General features: G+C 35.9%; 1 long non-coding RNA gene across 1 annotated transcript; it reads right to left on the bottom strand.

Annotated features, from left to right (window-relative positions):
* Positions 1-9,153: 9,153 nt before the first annotated feature.
* LOC111905618 (uncharacterized) lies at positions 9,154-10,574 on the bottom strand. The gene is made up of 3 exons (XR_002854958.2): positions 10,151-10,574; positions 9,575-9,701; positions 9,154-9,402 (listed from the first exon to the last, which is right to left on the bottom strand). It is a non-coding gene; the product is annotated as an uncharacterized LOC111905618 (long non-coding RNA).
* Between the last annotated feature and the right edge of the window lie 2,289 nt (positions 10,575-12,863).

Raw genomic sequence — 12,863 nt, 5'->3', positions numbered from 1 at the left:
GGCGGCTGAAACCACAGCTTGAAAGGTAGCAGAGTCTATCTGCAGGAATGGTGTGTTGTTGGTTGACTGGTTATTTCCATGCGGAGGCATGATTCTGTTATGTATGAAATAAGTTGGTAAGTAACGATAGTTGTCTCTAGATGTAACCCACTTATTTATATACATGCATAAATTTCTTGTTTTGATATACGATTTTTAATGTCTCATCTTACATTCCCGTGATGGACTTGTGGTAGAGAGAATAAGTAGGTATTTTATCTAGAATTTAGTTCGACTAAAATCGAGTGTTGATACTGATTTTTAAGAGGGTCGATTTTTTTTTATGGTTCTGGAAGGGGGTATTTCTTCTGGTTTTATTGCTACTAGTGGAGATGAAAGGTACGACAGCATAGTGCGTGTAGTGTAGTCACTTACTCACTAGGCTATATTAGTTTCTTAGTTTATTAGCATGATACATACGATATTTCCTAGTCCACTCTGAACGGGATAAGGTTTTGTTTAATGGTTTTTATAGTGTCTTTCCTTTCTTTCGATTCTTTCTCAGAATCCTCCTCGTGAACCCTTTTCTGGTTTTGTCTCGACTCTTCCGTTGACTGCTTGCTCTATCCAGGTGTGTTGGTTGCACGAGAATGAAAATGCCTAATAAATCTATGAGATTAATAAAATATTGAGATTTTTATGGTGATCCTCACCGGGTCCTTCTATAATTACATAGTGTATACCGATTATACATAACCAAGATCAAATAGACATTCGAATAAGTGATCCTACTCTAAGTCCACAACCAAACAAGGAACAGGAAGTAAAGTGAAGATAACAGATTCTAAGTCTATAAAATCTCAGTTATATATAACTCTGAGAGTATACACTCCGAAATCATAGACCAACCAGTCAGGGTCTTTTTAGTTTTCATATAAGTTAGTTATAGCACCTAAAATACTCCCATAGAATTTTAGTTGCATGATTGATTCTTGAGCTTCTTGATATACGAAGCTGATGAGTTTTTAGATTTGTTGTTTATTGCATGGTATCATAAAATACTCCTATAGTATTTTAAATCTTTATGTTCGGTTTTGGTATTCCTTTATGTAGAATTGGTAAGTTTTAGTTCCCTCGACACACCACTATCACTCTTGAACACATGTTGGTTGTATCTTGAATAAATATAGTTGATCAAACTATATTTATCCCATATATGATTACATAGATGTCTAGGTTTGACCGTAGTGTCCAACCTCTAAATACTTTTGTTTTGTTCCTTTTGTGATACTTGCTTTAGTATATGTATATATAAATATATATGTGTGTATGTATGCTTTCGTAAAAATATTGTTATATTCTAAAAGTATAATTTAAGTCAGAGCACTTCGGTCCCATTGTATTTATAGTTGTATATCTTTTATAGGTTGATTTACTTAGTTCACTATAAACAATGCTCTGATACCGATCTGTCACACCACCAAACCAGAACGGTGGAAACGTTCGGAGGCGGAGGACGTCATGCACAGTATCACAACAATTGTACAATAGTAATCAAAGCAACAACAACCATTTCATTGATAACATATAGTTTACATTGTAATTGATTTACATAGGTTTAACATCCAAAAGTAAACTGCAAAACTAAGACTTGGTACTATGATGTTCCGTCTTTTCGAAACATGTATGCATACTTGACTTACTAATTTCCTGAGAATACAAGGAGTTTGAAAGAGTATCAACATTAAAGCTGGTAAGTTCATAAACATTTTCGTTATAAATGGGTACGTCCTTTTGTTCTTTGGAAAAATGGAATGTTGCCTTTGAGTCTTAAGACCAAAATATATTTGTATTTCTCATGTTTTTAAAGAACGTTTCAAAATTCGAAAGACTAGTGAACAAAATATGTTCCTGGTGCGATTTCTTGGTGTGTATGTGTTAGTAAAGTTTTTAGATCGAACGGATCCACTACGTATTTACTAAGACACTATATTCGTAAGTAAATCTCCATACTTAAAATAGCATATGTAGTTTTGTATGTGCATAAAACCCCTTTTTTGTGCTTCTTAAGTCTCTAATGTTTCCATAAAATCCTATATTTCCCGTAAAGTGTGTTATAGCCTTAATTGAACCAAGGGCAAAATATGCAAGTATAAATACCATACTTAGTTTACAAATGTGTAGTCTTGCTATTAAGAAAACTAGTTTGAAGATGTCCTCACTTTGCCAATGATGGCGTTTAACCTGGTGGATTCTGTCTTTTAAAAAATATGGCTTGTAGCCTTTAATTGTAACGACCGAAAATACAACCAATTTTAAATTTTTCAAAAACATCTCGATTCCATTAATTCATTACAAAAAGGGTTTTCAGTACAAAACATTTAACGTGTTCCCAGAATCACACACTACAAAATCATGAGGAGCGGTACGATCACGCCTTCGCCTTGCCACGATCTCCTGAAGAACCTGAAAACATGAAACCACAACTGTAAGCCCGAAAGCTTAGTGAGATATCCCCAAAATACCAACCACAAATACCATACACGCATAACATGCCATAACATATCCGATCACAGAACAGCCATGCACTTCGGGTCTACTGTGTGACTAGTCCGCCGCACCGGCCTACAGTCCACCTGGTCCACCCTCTGAGTCTATCCACATCCATCGAGTCTACAGTGTGATTGGTCCGCCCGGTCCCGGGCCTTCAATCCACCTGGTCCACTCTCTGAGTCTACAGTATGACTGGTCCGCCCGCACCAGCCTTCAGTCTATCTGGTCCACTCTCCGAGCCTTCGGCACGTCTGGTCCGCCCCTTTTGGGGCCTACAGCCTATCTGGACCGCTCGCTGGGCCTTCGGGACAACCGGTCCGCCCTGGGTATCTTGGCCTACAGCACGCAGCAGGACCTGCCTCAACCCAACTCCAGTCCAACAACCATGTGCACATATACATACAATCATACATCAATTCACAGCTAACAAGCAGATCAAACAGATCACATAGCATATCATCATCCTAACCAGGATACCGACCTAACAGGTCACTAGCATAGCATTACCCTATCTCTCAAGATACCGATCTCAAACAGGTCTCTAATTACCATCCTAGCTCTCAGGATGCAAACATCACATAGCAACAATATAACAACAACTACCCGGATCTCAATCCGATAAGGGCCGGCGTTGGTGCCTTAGACCCTGTTGATATAGTGAGGATAACTCACCTCGAAACTGCCGACTGAACAAACAACCCGAACTGCCCCGATCAGTGATTCGATCTCCACCACTAGACAACCGCCAATGCACTGAACTCAAAACAACAATCAACAATTACCAAAATGCCCCTGGAAACCACTGGTCAACCCTTGGTCAAAGACAAGGTCAAAGTCAACTCCTGACTGACCCTACTCGCCGAGTCAACCCTATAACTCGCCGAGTTCCCATAATCAGAACTTCACTCAATCCGCGACCTAACTCGCCGAGTCACCCCGAGACTCGTCGAGTTCAACAACTCTGAGTCCACTCGCACACAACTCACCGAGTCATCCCTTGACTCACTGATTCTCGACTCGACCAGAAAAATATTGGGACTCTTCGACAAGACTCGCCGAGTCCAAGAATAGACTCGCCGAGACTAAGGCTATCATCAACCTACTCGCCGAGTTGTTTATACAACTCGCCGAGTTCCAGGCTATCTTCATCCGACTCACCGAGTTGTTCTTCCAACTCGTCGAGTCCCAGTTCATCTTCAAGCAACTCGTGGAGCTCACCTATGTGACTCGCCGAGTACCACTGATCCGAATCCATTCAGAAGCATTCCAGGCCATGCAATTGATCCAAAACATAAATCTAGCCTCATACAACTCATCCATCACGTAAAGTGGCAAACTTTACATGAATCCAAAGAGATCTAGGCCTTATTCACTTATAACTAGGGTTTGGGACATGCAAGCTTCACTAAACACTCCAACATAGGGACTTTCATGCTCTCTGATTCTTCTCCATTCCAGATCTGAGGTAGCAACCTCAGATCTAACCTCTAGACTTCCAATTACATCCATAGACAAGATCCCACAAACCCCAAAATGAAGAAACAACACACAATCAGTCCAAGAACGAGATATTACCTCCAATGGACGTCCCAACTGCTATAAAATTCGATTCCAAGCAAAGCCCCTTGCCCCAAGCCTTCAATCTCACAAAATTCCTTCAACACACTCCTCAAATGCTCCAAATACACTCCAATCTTCTTCAATCGCACTTTCTAGGGTTTCTGGACTTCAAAGGGGAATAAAGAGGTTGGGGGAAGGGTATAATGTTCTTTAAATAGGGCTCAACCCCGAGGATTAGGGTTTTCTCCACTCAGCGCCTACTCGCCGAGTCCATCTCACTGACTCGCCGAGTCGGCTACTTAACACGCGATCCAGTCGCGACTCTACTCGCCGAGTCCGTCCATGGACTCGCCGAGTCACTCCTTCCCAAATAACACTTTTAGCCCTTCAACTCTACTCTTGCTATTCCGGGATGTTACATTAATGTATTAAGACTCTCTTTTTGTAAGTAAATTCCCATACTTAAAATAACATATGTAGTTTTGTATGTGCGTAAAACCCCTTTTTGGTGTGTGTGTGTGTGTGGTTCTTAAGTCTCCGTAAACTTTATGTTTTGTTAATACCCCATGTGAGTTGTTATAACCATGCTAAAAACTCGAAGACCTCGTACTCAACGTTCTTCAGGCGTCGGAATGTTATGACATTGTCACCACAAACCTGTCGGTCTAGCGGTTGCAAGCAGCTTAGGTGCGGGTTTGTCAGACCCAATATAGATCTATACACAACTATCACACTCTCCCTACAAGAGATTCTGGTTATAACTACAGGACTTTTTTGTGGTACTTAAGAGTACCCTGAAGACAATGCCTCACAAATTTATTCATTAACAAGTTTACGTATTAAGCAACCAAAATCCTTTTTTGTTTGCAAAAGTATGTGTTTTCCTTTTTGTGTAGGCGAATGTGACTGACAAACTATACCTATTATAGTTTAACATGAATGTTTTGTAATGATGCGAAACCTTTATAAATATGATTTTTATTCCTGAGATAAATAAAATGGCATAAAAATACTAAGTATACTTGACCCTAGTATTACATACTTTGCTCGACATGTTACAAAGTATGAATAACTCTTAAGCTTGTTTTTGACAGTTCTACTCTCTACTGTCCCTGTATTAGAATATTTATATAAAAATCATTGTAAGTCTAAAACTAAATACGTAAACTCTGAGAGTTTGGAAAAAGAGTCTACTGCGTTCATAAATTTTCTTATAATTTTTGGTGGTCTCAAACCAGTGTAAAAACGTTCATTTTCATAGCCTGGTCCGAATTCGTTGCTGCAGTGACCGACAGTTTTGTAAAAATCACTATAAATTGTAAATAAATCATATAAATGTGTGCGAGTAGTCCTTAGAAAGGTACAAACCTGAAATACTTTCATATTGTATAGTTTTGAAAAATATTAAGTTTAAGTTGGGTAAAACAGTTCATGAGCAGGTCACAATGTTTTTGTTGTAAGCTGTCAAGTTAAGTTTTGTATATGTTTTGAAGATTTAACTTGTATTCCCACCTGAAAACTAAAGAAAACTGGAAAATGTAGGGGTATGAACTCACCTTATGTGATTTATTGAAGGATGGAAGGTTGAAGATGATGAGTTTCAAGTCAAGAACACTTGATGAACACACAAAGTTTTTGGATGATCCTATGAACGATTTCGTGTTAATATGTGTGTAGATGATTCAAGAGTGTTATGAAAACATGTAATAGCAATTGAGTTAGAAGTAAATACTTACCAATAAGTGAATAAATAACTCAAGAACACTTCAAAAGTGTGGCTGGAAGTTGTGAGAAAAAGAGGCTCTCTTGATGGTTAAGAAGTGTGTAAGTGTTTGATGGTGAAGAAAATGATCAAGGAAATTCCTAGGTATTTCTTTATATGAAGGATTTCTGGAGCAAGTGGCTAGGGTGAAGGGATGTTTACACTGATGTGTGTGATGTGGATAAGGTTGGACCAATTAGAAAGTGACACATAGGTGCAAGTGGACACACTTGACCCACTTGTAGCATAAAATATCCTAAGCTATTTTCTTTAATGGAAATAATGATTTATAATTAATAAATCCTTGAGATATGCATAAAATATGAGTTTAGGGAGTTTAAAATACTAAAAATATGAATTTGGTGAAAAATCGTCGTCAAAAACATCAAAAACGGGCTTAACAGGCAAAAGTAGTCGAAAACCGGACAAGAAGGGGCGAACCTGTGAAGGTTCGGTTCTTGGTATTGAGGACCGAAGGTGGAAGAAGGAACTGAAGGTGGTTCTCGGCTCCGAAGGGAGATGGAAGCAAAATGGACAGAAGGCTCGGTTCATTTCGGCTGTTGATGAGGTTCGGTCCTTGAGAGGGAGGGTTCGGTCCTAAGAAGGGTTTCGGTCCTAAATGGTTGTTTTTCAAGTTAACTCCCCAATTCAAGTGGTTTTTTACTAAGTTAAGGGTCGGGATGACCCGGATGACTATAAAAAGTTGAGAGAGATTTTGAGAGATATTTGGAAGAGATTTGACTGTAGTCTTTGTTAGTGTTTATCCTCGCAATTCAAGGTTCGTAAACTCATTTAGGCTTTGTTTATGTATGTTTTAAGCCCCCAAAGGGTCCGTAATCGTGTTTTGGTGCATTTACACTCCCTTCTTAGGGTTTTATATTGCTAAACACATAAAATCTCCGAGACACATGAATTCTCGACATAAAAATGCACGTTTTCATACATAGAATAACTTTTAGCATAGAAGTACTAGTTAAGTTTGACTGGTTTGACTTGTTGACTTTGACCTTGACTTTATTGACTTTGACCTTGACTTGTTGACTTTGACTTTGACCAAAATTTGACGGTTGTCACACAAACATGTATAAAAAACACTTTGAGTTTCACAAGGAACTTACTAAAATGCCTAGGACTGATTTTGTGGTAGTGATGCTCGAAATTCTAAGAGAAGGGATGAGAGGAATTTTTTGAGAGCAAGTGAGTGAAAATGTGGTTTGATGTGTGTGTGGGGGTGTGGGATTGGTTGATCTCTCCCTTAAATGGGGGGAGTGATGGCTTCCTAGGAGGTTTTCGGCCTTAGAGGCTTCTCAAGGGGGTTTTCGGTATTAGAGAGGCTTAAAACACCCTATGTTCTTAATTGGATTTTCGGTTTGGAGTGTGTATGAGCTTTTGGACTTAATTGGACCCAATAAGAGAGTTTTCGGTCTAATAAGGCCCAAAGGAAATGGGTTTTCGACGTAGAGTGTTTGGGCCGAGAAATCTTGGGTCAAGGCACAAAATTGACTGGGCTTAGCTATTGGATCGAGTTTTGGGCTAGCAAGAGGCTATTTCAACTTGATTCTCAATGTACGCTCATATGTATTCAAATAACGTTGTAGTTTGAATTTCACTAATTTGATGTTGCAAGGTTACATAGAGAAAATTGTTTTGTACAAGCTTCCCGATCTCAACCCTAAATTGCTAGTTGTGACAAAACCCCTTGGATACACATAAGCGTGTTCGGTTTGATTCTTGATTCCTTGAATTTTTATTTTTCGGTTCCGATTCAGTTCAGTCCAGAACCGCGTAAGAACCAAATATGAAAATCGGTTTGGATATCGGTTCCTTGAATTTGCATTTTTTTGTTTTAGCTTTTTTACTTTCGGATCGATTACGGTGGTCCGGTACCGTAACGAGTCTTATCCCTAATCCACACCACCCCTGCATACTCCAATTATTATTACAAATACTAAGAAGTTAGTACTAGTTTTAGTAGCTAAAATAGAAAAATAATTGCTGCAATTTCTTCTTTAAAGTTATGTTTGGTCGTAGATGTATTTGTGTTCAATGCCTTTTTCATCACTTCAATTATTACTACAAATACTATGAAGTTAGTACTCCGATTATTACTACAAATACTAAGAATTTAGTACTAGTTTTAGTAGCCAAAATACAAAAATAATTGCTGCATTTTCTTCTTTAAAGTTATGTTTAGTCGTAGATGTATTTGTGTTCAATGCCTTTTTCATCGCTTCTTCCCCTCTTTTCCTCGGATGCTCATGCTCTATATATTCACTATAATCAAGAACTGGACACCATATCCAAATTCCAAAACAAGTTTGAAGAGAATCAACGATATCTCCTACTATCCTGATCTTCTTGGCGGACTTGTAAGTTGTTTTTTTTCTCTCTTTCTCTAGCTTTTCCTTTTAGGGTTTTTTACACACCACCATACTCCACCCCTACTATACATCATTCTAATATTTTTTTGACCTATAATATTTTGTTGACCTACACCTGTGTTTGATTGACTTCTTTATTTTCAATGGTAGATATCTTTGGAAAGAAATAAAAACCCCATGCACATCCTTGTTTGTAGTTAACCATGTCTATATATATATATATATATATATATATATATATATATATATATATATATATATATATATATATATATATATATATATACACACACACGATCAATTGTGAATCATAAGTATTGTTTTAATATATGACCAAATTCTAGCCATTAGATTAAAAGCATGAAGAGATGTGATCTTAAGGTACATGTTAATTAACATAGATTAGCATATATTATATAATTACAATTAATTAAATGTAATCAAAAAATGGTAATAATGGTTAACAATATTTATGGAATGCAAGATTTTCATGGAATTCAATATCAATATCAATTTCAATTTATGCAATTTGCAATATGTTTTTATATAATTCTCGCAATGCATGAAATATGCTTCATTCTTTAAGAATCGTGTGATTTATTGAAACATATTTCATGATTTCATTCTTAAAAGACTCCCATAATTTCATTCTTGATTTTAAACTAGGGAAGATGCCCGTGCGTTGCACGGGTCAGATGTTTTTGCCTTTTTGTACCCATAGCAACAATGGACTTCGATGTGTCCAGTTTTCTCATAATAGCAATGTTCTTATATTTCTGTACATAAAAAATGAGATACGCTATACAGCCATGATAATGGTTTCATATCGTCTTATGACCTTTGAATAACGAATCTGCTGAGCCCCTTACAGAAGGTGTTGTCACTTTGCAACTCATGGAAAATATCAGCAAGAAATCGGAAGCAAACATTATAAAATTTTCATTTGGATAAACTATAGCTACTAATATCATAGAATTACAGATAGTGAAGCCTAAAGCAAATTTGATAACTAAGTTTCCATAACTAAAAACTTACATACGTGAAATCCTAGAGCTGAGAACTTATTTCAGAAATGAATTGGTTCCCATGTAAGGTCCAAGATTGAAATTCCATAAAAGACACCTCCAATTTCTCTTGAAATCCTTTTAACCTTTGTTGTAGGGAAGGCTGCAAAGTGGATAGAGAAACTGGAAATTAGTCTTATTTAAAAAAAAAAAGATCTGATTACTTTTGATTGTAATTTCCTGTGAATTCTGTCAAGTTTTGAGAGAAAATGACAAAACGTTAAAGCTGTGGGATAAATTTTGGAAGGAAAAGCGTGAAGATTAACAAAACTCACAGATTGTTGAGATTCATATAACAAACCGAAAAGTAATATGATATCATCGTCAAATATTAAATATCTCGGAATCCAGACAAAAAATATTTGCCCCTAAAAGGTCACTGAAATTGCCAACCTCCGTAGACTGAAAACCAAAAAAAGGTTAAAAAGTGCAGGTGAATCTGTTGTAGTTTTTGGTTTTGGTATTCTACAAATTATAATTTTATCTATATTTGATACATTATCCTAACTACAAGGATAAATCGAAGGAAATCACAACCTACTTTACTCTTTTTAGCTATAAGGGTAAAATTTTCAAAAAGATGTGTCATTAAAAATCAGAGAAATAACATAAGGGTTATATCAATGATGGAATGAAATAAAAAAGACAATGAAAATAACAAAATGGAATGAATCATCTTTCTTTAGGAATGGTCCATTCCATTCCATTAGGGAAAACGTACTTTAACTATAAGGGTAAAATTGTCAAATATATGTGTTTGTTAATGATCTAATTTCAGTCACCATTTTCAATTAGCTACTTATTAAACAAATATATTATAATATAAACCTAAAAACATTATATTCAATCACCTGATATTTTTTTTTGATGTTGACCCTGCAAATCATGCGGATGTGAGAATTGATTCTGCACATATCAAATAATTACAATTTACAACATTACAATACTTTTTAAAACTAATAATATATAATCCAAATTTAATTGTAGTCTTATATAACTAAAACCATACATACCTGCGCTAATCCAATCATTGGAGTTTGCCTAAGTAATTAAGCAAACATTTGTTGCTAATTTTGTGGTAACTGTTATTTACCTATGTTAATCCACTAATTGGTTTATGTTAAAAAAAATTCTACACAACACATCTCACATTCTCTTTTGTCCCAGTTATAGTTTTTATTTTTAAACTGTTTTACTACATTCCCTGCAATGAACTCTAATGACTTTCTTTGACTACTTCCTTGGAAACAGTCAAAGCCTCAGCAACCTTTCTTTGACTCTGCTGCTTCCTCTTTTCCAGCTTTTTAATCTTGTAATGCTTTGGCTTTGGCTTTCACTTCTTAAAAAAAAATTATCAATTTTAATATTAACTAATTACGCAAACATATGATATTATCAATTTTAATCTTAAACGCTTAGGAAAAAAAGAGCAAGGTTTAAAAAAATAGAAAGGCAAATTATTCCAAGCATCACACCGACATTTATTTTGGTTATTTGCAATCGGGAAAATGACTTGTAAGGGTAACGAAGTATCAACATTATACAAAAAATACCATTAAACTTTTTTTTGTATACATATCGCCAACCAACTATAAAGTTTGTACACATATGACCATTAAACTTTATATTTGTTCAAAAAATACCATTGCGTTACCGGTGATAGTAGGTCAACCGCCACGTGTCATGCCACGTGGTTGCTGACATGGAGTTTACTGTTTATTATGCACTCATTATACCATTAAACTTTTTTTTGTACACATTATACCATTAAACTTTTTCTTGTACATATTTTACCATTAAACTTTTTTGTACTCATTTTACCATTAATCTTATATAATTTATTCAAATAAAATAACATTTCAAAAAAGACATATTATTACATCAAAATGCGCGCTCTCCCTTCTTGATTAGAAATATGCATTAAAGTTATATTGTTGTTTACCGATAGGAAAATGACTTATAATGGTAAGTTTATTAAAGTTTAGTTAAAATAATAAAGAGTTGATTATTTCTTAGGCACTCTATAGGGAAGTCTCAAGTTCAAACCTTATGGTTTTCAATCGATGTATGACCAACATAAATGTAAGATGTTGTTGCAAAAGGGAGTGCTTAGAATCATCGTAAAAATGAACCCTCTCCCCTAAACATTACGAAATCAGGGAGTAACAATGATGGAAAACCCATTTTTATGTAATAACATGTATTTTTTGAAATGTTATTTTTTTTTAATAAATTATATAAAATTAGTGGTAAAATGAGTACAAAAAAGTTTAATGGTAAAATATGTACAAGAAAAAGTTTAATGGTATAATGTGTAAAAAAAAAGTTTAATGGCATAATGTGTACATAATAAACAGTAATATCCATGTCAGCAACCACGTGGCATGACACGTGGCGGTTGACCTACTATCACCGGTAACGCAATGGTATTTTTTGAACAAATGTAAAGTTTAATGGTCATATGTGTACAAACTTTATAGTTGGTTGGCGATATGTATACAAAAAAAAGTTTAATGGTATTTTTTGTATAATGTTAATACTTCGTTACCCTTACAAGTCATTTTCCCTTTGCAATCTGTATCATTGATAGTTGCAATCAAAACCTAGAAAACAAAACCAAAGCAATCAAAATTAGAAACAAATAGAAAGGAATCATAGAAACTGAGATCGGTGTTTCACTCGTGAAGCGGGTGACAGAGTAACAATCGATGCACCCTAGAAGCAGAACCTAGAAGAAAAGTTGTAGAAGAAATCCACTCAGCAAGCTAACCGGTGACTATGGTGGTGTGCAAACGTTAAAGCTTTCGAAGTCTTCTTCTCCACCGTTACCGGTGCAACACACCGACCCAACAACCAATCACATAGAAAATTCAAAATCGGTAACAATCATCGGAGATTTGTCAATAACGGATTCCCAAATTGAAATTGGTTTCCATGGGTCAACCACTAGAACCCAAAAACCTTGTCGCCTTGCGATTATGTCGCCATTTCCGATGGTGAATAACAACCCCCACCCTCGTCCGAAGGAGATCAACGCCAACTGTGTGGGGATCAGGGATGTAATCCTGAAACATGACGGATCAGTCGGCGGTGGAGGGAGCAGACTGTAGAAGAAAGGGAGGAGAGTCGATTCGAGAGAGGATAAAGCAAGCGGTGGTGGAAGGATCTAGAAGTAATCACGCCGACTAAAGTAACCGCAGTTGAGGATTTGAGGGATTAACCCGATGAACAGTAAAATCAAGAACAATCGTAAACAACTCCATAGATAAAGGACATAACTGCCCATCTTTAGCCACTTTACTTAGGTAAGAATGGAGAAATTTAATATATAGTATAATACTAGGTTACCATCCGTGGAAACCACGGGTAAAAAGTTTAAAAACAAATTTATATTATTAATAAGAGTCAAGTTTTTTGGCATTATTTGTATTGATTATTTAAAATTAATATTAATATAAATTTGTAAAAAAGTATATAAAATTACACAATCTAAAGAAAATTCCAACTTTTTCCTATATTATAGCAAAAAATCATAAAAGTCGATGTACTTTAGATAATAGTAAC

The sequence above is a fragment of the Lactuca sativa genome, chromosome 1, assembly GCF_002870075.4.
Source record: "Lactuca sativa cultivar Salinas chromosome 1, Lsat_Salinas_v11, whole genome shotgun sequence".
NCBI classification, from domain to species: domain Eukaryota; kingdom Viridiplantae; phylum Streptophyta; class Magnoliopsida; order Asterales; family Asteraceae; genus Lactuca; species Lactuca sativa.
This window is presented reverse-complemented; position numbering and strand designations above follow the sequence as displayed.